Genomic DNA, 9,569 nt, shown 5'->3' on the forward strand with positions numbered 1-9,569 from the left:
TGTAAGCCGTATTGTTTTTCTATTCATGTCAACAAGGGATTCGAACATCGACCCTCCTTGTTATTGAGTTGTTGGCACAAAATGACGCCTCATTGAATAAAAACTGGGTTTAGTGAAGCAGACGACCTGTCCTACACAGAGCGAGCTGAGGGCCATCCGAGCGATGGACTATTGGAACAAGCAACTTCCACTTGGATTTAATCTTTACTTTACGTGCTCTCAAAGGCTTCCTGGGAGGTATTTGCATTCCCTTTTTTTGCCCCTATCTTTGGGGCCTCCTTTTATAGCGAGAATAAAAGGGATATTATCTGGCTGTCTCTGCCGCCTTTCAGTGTGTGTGTGTTTTTTTGTTTGCCTTTCTTCGGCATCTCTCTGTGGAGATAAACGCCGGCACTCTGCTGCCCTCAAGATTCAGGCTCCACAATGCTGGGCCTTTGTTGCTGGGTCCCCTCAGGTGTGCGAGCCACTGTCTGGAACTGAACAGGAGTGTGTGTTTGCGTGTGTGTGTGTGTGTGTGTGTGTGTGTGTGTGTGTGTGTGTGTGTGTGTGTGTGTGTGTGTGTGTGTGTGTGTGTGTGTGTGTGTGTGTGTGTGTGTGTGTTTGTGTGTGTGTGTGAGGACAGGGAGAGAGAAGGAATGACACTTTGTGGAGTGGAGGAGAGGAGGGAACGTGAGGTTTTCATTTCTTGCGATGAAGGCGTCGTCGGATGTGAAACTTATTCAACCAACCTTTGCATTTAAAGGTGACCTGACCTCCACAGGGGTCATTCAAGTCCACACGTTTTCAGTCGAAGGGCGGGGATCCAGAAAGCATACCTCAGCAGCATACCTGACACATTGCCAGGTGATGTCACTTGTAAGGGACAATGGGAAAAATCAATGTGAACCCTTCAGAAACACAATGCATTACAGTGGCAGATAGAAGACATTCCTACACGCCCCAGGATGAATAAACCTGGCAACTGCCATCTGCAGAAGGCAACTAAATATCTTATCAAAGGTATTCCATATTTTGCATGCCAGAATACAATGCACACGTCATATGTAGTACATCGCAGTATGCCATGCGGGACGCAGCCTGGGTCTTGTCATTGCCTTCATTTGTTCGCCCCTCATCACTCCCCTAGCAGGTGTTTTGTATTTCCCAACAATAAGTCCCTTGTGTATTTCAGTTAGAATTTTCATCTCACTTACTTCAGCTGCTGTTAAGCCTGTGTGGCCTGTTTCAGCACGCTGTGTCAGGCAGGCAGCCGTCTTTATTTATTTTTGTCTCTCTCTATCTAGTCAGTTAGAGAGGCTGCCTATTTTTTGGCAGCCTGTTTTGTGTCCTGCTAATGCATGGATTTTAAGTCAAGTATTGTGCTGTGGTTCAACGCTGTGCCTCGCGCCTGATTTATTCGTGGTTTCATAGCAGTTTTTCCTTCGTTACTGTCTTTTCATTTTTTTCTGTCTTTTCATTTTTTTTCTGAATTAATTTTTGAAAGTTTGTGATTGTATTTGATCTCTCAGCTTGGTGGTAAAAGTTCAAGGTTCTTGGACGAGACACCAGACAGTAAGACGTGCTTGAGTAGGTATGACAGCATTAAATGAAAATCAAGTACAATTCTCTCCATTAGCACCTCTCACCTATTGTCTCTGTGATTATACAGTATCCCTCAAATCTTATCTTCATAAAGATAAATAAAGACATATTCATAATATAATAATTGATGTGTGTGTGTGTGTGTGTGTGTGTGTGTGTGTGTGTGTGTGTGTGTGTGTGTGTGTGTGTGTGTGTGTGTGTGTGTGTGTGTGTGTGTGTGTGCGTGTGTGTGTTTGGTTGTGTGTGATGCATGAAATTTGTCATATCATGCATCAAACCTTTTTATGTGACCGCCTATTACAGGGGATAGGCTGACAACTCGTGTAGGATTGACAGAATTAAGTATTTTCTGCCAAGTAATGCTGTACGTACACGAATTGAATACATTTAAACATAATGGAACATGATTGAGTTTTAATGAGACAAGCCCTTTCAAACTTCACTTTGCATTTTATATTATTTTGCCCATCATGTTTAATGAATTATTGTAAAAAAATAGAAAGTGGGATATATAAATCCAATATATCTCATTGTAACATTATTCACTCACCTAAGTGGACAATGTGAGGACAATTGCGGGAGAGGTTTCCAATTAATTATGTTCAATGACGAATGAATGAAATGTTAATGCCTCATAACAATTTAACACTTTCATAATTGTGGCTAGTCGGAAAAAGCATCAAGATACAAAATCAGTGATTATGGCGATAAACATCTTGGATATTGCTGGGGATTGTGCAGCCTAGGTATTTTTGGTAGTTTTCAGTTCGCACAAATGTCTGGTAATTGTTCAAATTGGTTGGAATCTATTATCCTAACCACATTCTGAGAAAAATGCATTGAGGTTGTGGTCACTGGTTTTTTTTATGGGTTCAGTTTCCTGTGGTATCTTCTGTGAAAAAATATCAATATCATTCTGGAAAATAATTGTAATACTATCCTTTAATATTGTCCCTAGGCAGGACTCCCTACACCACTGAAACCTTGAGCATATTAATCATACAGGCATTCTTACTGTGAATAGTAAAGTATAAAGAATAGTTGTAGTTGTTTACTTCTTCCTTGCCCAATACAAATAGACCAAAGCACAAACAACCTTTAGACTTACTACACTTACAATCATTTATCCTGAATAAAGAAAGAAAAACAATCATGGAGTGGACTACCTTGCATGTCGTTCCATCCACTCACGTAGCCGACCAAACGCTGTGGCGGCTTCCTCCCATGCTCACCCAAAGGTGGAGCAACGCCCAGTCATGTTTCTGCTGTAATTGCTTTTCCCTGCTCTCTGCCTCCCATATGCATCCTAGCAGCGGCTTGGTAACGTGTTGTAGCCCAGGATTTCTGCTCATAGCGACATCAAAGCTCACAGGAATTTTGCTGCGAAAGAGGAAGTAGCACAGAAACAAATCAAAAGAATGGCTGCTTTTGTCCCCCATTAATGCAGTCAGCATTACTACGCCTTGACACTTGTGTCTTAAGTGCTTAACTGTGTATAGGAGGCTATTGAGTTTAAGGGTCTTCTGTGGCCACGGTAGAACAGGAAATTGTATTTTTATGGCTTTCACAGTGCAGAAGACGGCCTATTCCGCCTTAATGATGTAAAGTTGATATTTAGGTGGAACATTGAATATCCCTTGGGGATATTAGCGGCCACTGTATTGGTTTACAGGTGCTGAGATGAGCCTTGTTACCAGGTACTATAGCTTCTTTCTTCAAATCGGTTTCTTTATTGTCCCACACACAAGAGCATCCTGCCTCCCTATAGAGAGCATCACAACCTCCAGTAATGTCATCCGTTGGTAATCACCGCTTTTAATTGGAATATGTTTGGGGGATCTGGTAAAAATAGCTGTTGAGTTTCAATTTGATATATTATAGTCGTTATTTCCGGGCCCTAATTTCAATTTTACTTAAAAATACTTAAGATAGGGCCATGTAAGGATGTATGGTTGGCAGCATGGCTTTTTCTGAAAGACCCTTGCACCCTAAATGCAAGAGTATAGTTGCCTTCCTTGGCCGTAAGCAGACTTACTCAGCAGTACATATTTGTCCATCCTCCTTTCCCCTTTTACTTTGTTCACTTTTCTCACTTAAAACTAGTAATTATTTTGCTTTCAATTGAAAGCCTCTTACAGTCTGTCCCTAAGGTTCACATGGCATTTGACAAACATACCTATATGTTTCCCATCCCGGCAGCCTGGAAACACTTGCAGACAGGTTTGCAGTTAGATGAGTTGTATGGATTATGGCATTTAAAATGCTAGAGAGGGGTTTGGGGGCCGACGTCATTGGAAATTCTAATTGCTTCCTTAGTTAGATCTGTTTCCTTTTGTCCATCTTGTTAGACATTTGCCTTTGTGCGGGGTTAAATGTTTGCTTTGATTTAGTTTGGAACAATGTATTGGTATCTGGGCCAAGGCTACCTCGAAGGAGAGATGTGGTAATAAGTTATAGTAGGCAACTTTATTTATGTAGCATGATCTTTACAGTTAATGTGACTCACCTGGTTAAATAAAGAAAAGACAAGTAGGGTGCTGCTGACGTTTTCATCATAACCCTATGGATCACATTGCCTACTAGATCGTAACATTTGAAAGATCCTCTCTTCAACACACCTGTAAGTAAGAATCGCAATTTGAATCCTACTCCCGTTGATCTAACAAACAGTCGCCAGAGTTGTGAGGTCTGAAGTATTGTTTCTGGAGCATCAGAGATCAGATGCCTCATGAGTTCTGCACGGGCCCGTTCCACTGAGGGGCCATGGGTACCTCCCTCGAAAGTGCCACCTTTGTGTTAAAGGTGTTGGTGCAAAGCCCTGTACTTGTTGGAGACCGCCGTAGTCCTTCTGCAGGAGGTTGGCGTCCATCAAATATTTTCTGACCAGGCCGATACCGCATGTCTTCTGAACACCCTTCACCTAGCACTTCCTGGGGCTTGTACAAGACAGGGAAGAGCTTGGTAAAGTCCTCGTCCCTACCAGACGTTCTGTCGGGTCGAAGCGCCACTCACCACAGATCACTCTGAACTAAACCAGTCCCAAGATTTGTGTGCAGCGTTTTTCTTTGTCTTGTGTGGGTAATAAAACACAATCTGCTACTATTGCCCTAAGGGAGATAACATCCTCTACAGTCCAATCTTGCACACATTTATTTTGCGTTGTCGTTGTTTTATTTTTTGGAGAAAGCCTTTTTTTGTATATGGATATATCTTTGGCAGTATCTGTTTTCACAGGACGTTTGGCTGTGTAGAGATGGAAACGCTTACCCTCCTGTTATCGTCTCATTCTGTATTGTGTAACGGGCAGAGACCAGGGTGTCTGATAACTCTGTAACCTTGTGTTAACTACCTCTTTTCTTCACTCAAACACCACTGATCTGTCGTCTGAGCGAAACCCCAGACAGCCTTTCTTTTTAAATCAGCCTTTCAACCATATTGCATAAGGCACTGCATGATGATATGTTTATGCCATCTGTTGTCTGCTCCAATCCAATCCAAGTCCATCAGAGGGAAGGTGGGCCAGGATTTCTAACAGATGTTCTGAGATACAGAACTAAACAAGCCTTTTTGCTGCACTACAAGCAATCAGAGTGGACATTTTTGGGGTATTCAATGCCAGCCGTCAAGGCCTGTCTCATCTCCTTTTGAATGAAATGTCAAATAAAAGTGGTTATTACATTATATTGAACCGTCCCTACATTAACTCCATCATTTTGTACCTCTTTAATCATTATTCCGATCCCAATCTTACCGCTGAAAGAGGTCAATTATTTTAACCTCATATCCTCTTTTTATCTCCTCCTTTCTGTTCATTTGAAATTGATATCATAAAATTTACCTTTTCTACCATAATTTGACTTTAAAAGCCCCAAAAAATCAAAACATTACATTATTTTTCAGTATCTCCGTGCTTCTTCAGAATTCAAATGTATTGAGTCTATCATTGTACCATACAAACAAAAAAACTGTGTTCTTTAAGCCCTACAAAGCCAAAAGAAATAAACAACAAATAAAATGTAAATTGCTTGAAGGAACAAACAAAAGCGTTTCAGGGAAAATAACTGTGGTATATCAAAGTAATATTTTGCCGCAGATATGCTTTGTGACTAGCTTTAATGTGTTTTGGTGGAAACCGAGAGGTCTATTTTCCGGACTATCGTTTTTAAGCAGGAGAACAACAGTAGTCAATTCATGTATAGATGAAAATAAATAAAAACACAAGCAGATGGCCCTCGCCCTTTAACAGAGCAAAGAGAGTTGATTGTGTCTCGGTGGGGGTTCTCATTGCATACATCTCTTATGGAATAATGACAGGAGGAGCCAGAGATGGACTCCCAGAGAGAACATCACACAGCACAGAGGTAGGTCCTGGTGGTTCTGGCCCAGTCGATAACCCTCCAACCTCAATCCCGTAGTGTAACATGATCATAAAACATCAGTACAACAAGACTCTGCATAATGAAGCAAGAAAACTCTACTGAGAGCTTGAAGTAGCGAGAAGAGCAGGTCTCCTTTAGGGATTATTATTATCAGGGTCCATATATTTAATGCATACACACAGAGCCCTAGTTCGGCCCCAGAGTTATAAATATATTATATTCATTTATAATTAGGACGGAATACCCATTTCCCCTCGCGTTCCTATCAGCATCCTTTGAGCCAAATTAGAGGGGTGTGGTCGCGTATAAATCTCTTCCACTTTGCAGACACTTTCCCTGTTAGGAAAAATGAGGACACTTTCATTACCAAATGATTGTCCAAGAATAAATGGCGATAATTACCAGCTCACAACTCAAGGAAAGAAAACCTCTTTCCGTCTGCAAGAAGAAAAGTTTCCAGGCGATTGTATATTGTTTGTTCAAGGGACAATTAGGCTAATAGCTAATTACACTCTTGCTATTGCTATCTTTATCCGTTTCTACCAAATCTCACATATTGTAGTGTGAAGTCCACACTACTCTAATAAGGCTTTTGAAGTTGTTACATCGTCTTAATGAGCTGCTTGTGACATTTTGATATGTTTAAAGAATATGTAAACACATGAAAGCTTTGTGACCTCTCGTTCTGTTTGTCACCATCATATCAGACTGAGACAACAATTCATCCCTTCATATGTGGTGTACCAACACGTGTAGTCACAACTTCTATCATTGGACTGAGCAGACAAAATTCAGGCCGCAATTTGACGTTGGGTTCTTTGCCCCTCCGGGGCCAACATGCATGCGGTTCGGTTAACATACATGTGTTTCTCCAAGATTATTTATGGTTTTTTTTCTTCTTTGGGGTTGCAATTCATTAGTGTAAACAAGGAGAGGGATTGATTAGGACAATACCACTGGCTGACGTAGAGATACTATCGATGAGGCTCTTGGAGTTCACCTGTGCTGCAAAACAATTATAAAGCTAGTCTGTACTATTGTTTGTTTGCATATTTGTGCGGGTCAATTTCCTCTCTGTGGTTATCTCACTGCGCTCTGAACAAGCCCGGCCTGCTTGCACACAACGCCGATCACGAACAAAAGGAGCGCTTCACTAGCTAATAAAATAGCATTAGCATGACTGCTGGACGTAATGAGGCGTGCCATTTAGCGGAAGCATTTTAATGTTCTTCCTTTTGCTACATTAGGGAGCCCCATGAAGTTGTAAATGTTTGGTCATTCATTGTTGGCTACTTAATTATTTAGATTATGTTCTTTCCATTATGCTCTGATTAGCGATTATTCAACTCTTTTTTTTGCGGGGGGGGGGGGTATTACTTATTCTGAATCATTTATTTAAACTGACTTCAATTGAGGTTTTTGTTTTACATTTATTCATCAATAATCGTTAGTGCTTTCATATTTTATCAGTGCTGGATTGCTCGAGTTAACTAACAAGCTCATGACAATAGTAGCAGACTTTTACCAGAGGAATGAATAGCCAATTTTATTTACCTGCACTGTCTTTACATGTCATCTGTGTACCGTAAACAACTTAGCAATACTCAGCAATAGTTAAGAGTACCGTGGGTTAATGTCTGTCTCAAATTGGATAGTTTAATTCCTCATATCTCCAGTTGAGGTGTGACACACACATTTGCTGTGTGAAGCACTTTGAGTAGGCCTACATGAAAAGCGCTAGAAAATTATGCAATTAATTACTGTTCTTGAATGAAGGGTAGACACTACAACTCTGGGTATGATTAGTGTTCTGCTTCATTGCTACACCAGTTGTATAACCTGCATAACCACAGTTTTCAGCAGAGTAAGTTTGCATCTTTCTCTTTTCTCTGTCTCTCTCTCTCTCTCTCTCTCTCTCTCTCTCTCTCTCTCTCTCTCTCTCTCTCTCTCTCTCTCTCTCTCTCTCTCTCTCTCTCTCGCTTTCTTATAGGCTTAATTGCCATTTTCACTGCATTGTTTAGGCCAAGCATTTTCCACTGGCTTACTGACACTAAAGCATTGGATACCATTAGCACCCACATCTCTCTCTCCCTCTCTTCTCTCTCTAGATCACTCCATCATCCCTTATTAGCTTAGACGCCAGCCGCTGCCACAGTCGCGACTCCTCCAACAAGAGAAGCCAATCCGTTTGGCCCCATTTTCCGGACCCATTTCCCTCACCGTCGAGAGAGAGCGCAGCAAGCCTCCAGCTCGCAGAAGAGGCGATGCACGGCTACAGCGGCAGCAGCCCGACGTACCGCCAACGTGTTACTGTCGAGCAACGGCCAAGGGAGCGTCAGCACTTCAGAATGTGTTCCCCCCCAGCAATCGTAACGACCCTCAGCCTTGTGCTCACCTGCGAGCGATTCAGTAGAGCCAGCTAGACCAGACACATTTCTGCAGTCTTATCTTTTGTGTTCCGCTTGTATCGCTCTTCTTCTTCTGGCTGTTCTTTTTAGTACAACCACATCATCTTGATCTCATTTATTTCCCTCTACTCTCCGCTCGTGCTCGCCTTGTCTCGCATAATGTCTTCCAAATGGCGGAAATATGCGAGCAGAAGACACGGAAGAGCCGTGATTCATTTCACCTGACAGACTCTCCGGGGAATTAGCGTCGGAGAATGCCGTTTGAATGGAGTGTGAGTGTCGAGGCAGCATTACTCCAATTCTTCACTTCCCCGGACTGAAATTGATACGTTTTATTGTTTTCTTAGGAGATTCCAACTTTCAGAGCATCCACATTCTGCACTTGAAGTCTGCCACATCCGTCACTGCAATTGCCCCTCCGGGATGTGGAATGATGCTCCGGTCTTGACATCTCCGAGGAGGGAGAATGTCTTTCTTATTTTTCTTCTCTTTTTCATTTCTTTCTTTATTTTTCTCCCCTAGTGGCGGGTGGATTCAGAAAAGACTTGTGATTAATTAGGTCCCACTCTGGTGCTGTCCCTCAGACCTCCAGGGTGATGGTGATGGTGGTGGTGGTGGTGGTGGGCTAGGGGGGTTTGTCATATCCCCACCCTGAAACAATCCCCTCCGCCTGGGTTCCGGTCTCATGTTGATCCCCTGACAGAGCTTCATGCTTGGCCTCAAGGTGCCTGTGCTACATACTGCCCTCGCTAGCATGCAACGCCATTCTTCCGTATATTGTTCACTGATGTCGGACACGGGGCTGCGCGTGTTAAAACAAGCCAGCCGGTGGCAGTCAGCCTTGAAGTAGGGCTAAATGTTACAGCCTGTCCAACTTTATTGGGCCTTAAGCTGTAAATAAAAAGCTAACTGAAAGTAGCACAACCTTGTGTTCGTTTTGCTTCTATAACACATCAAGACATTCAACCTGTGTGTTTATGTGTGCGCGCCTTTGTTTCACACAGTGATCTGGCGCAGGCATACATCCTGCCTACAGATGGTGATAAGGAAGTATAAATCCTTTCCTCTGATGAGATGAGCATGAAATCTTTGCCCTGGTATTCACTCAGAAGCGGGTACATTGGCTAATGAGGCAGAAGCCTTGATATGTTATAATTCCCCTTGATCCTGGATACAGCGGTACAGCCATGTTTTACTCTCA

The sequence above is a fragment of the Gadus chalcogrammus genome, chromosome 5 (assembly GCF_026213295.1).
Source record: "Gadus chalcogrammus isolate NIFS_2021 chromosome 5, NIFS_Gcha_1.0, whole genome shotgun sequence".
In the NCBI taxonomy this organism is placed as follows: Eukaryota; Metazoa; Chordata; class Actinopteri; order Gadiformes; family Gadidae; genus Gadus; species Gadus chalcogrammus.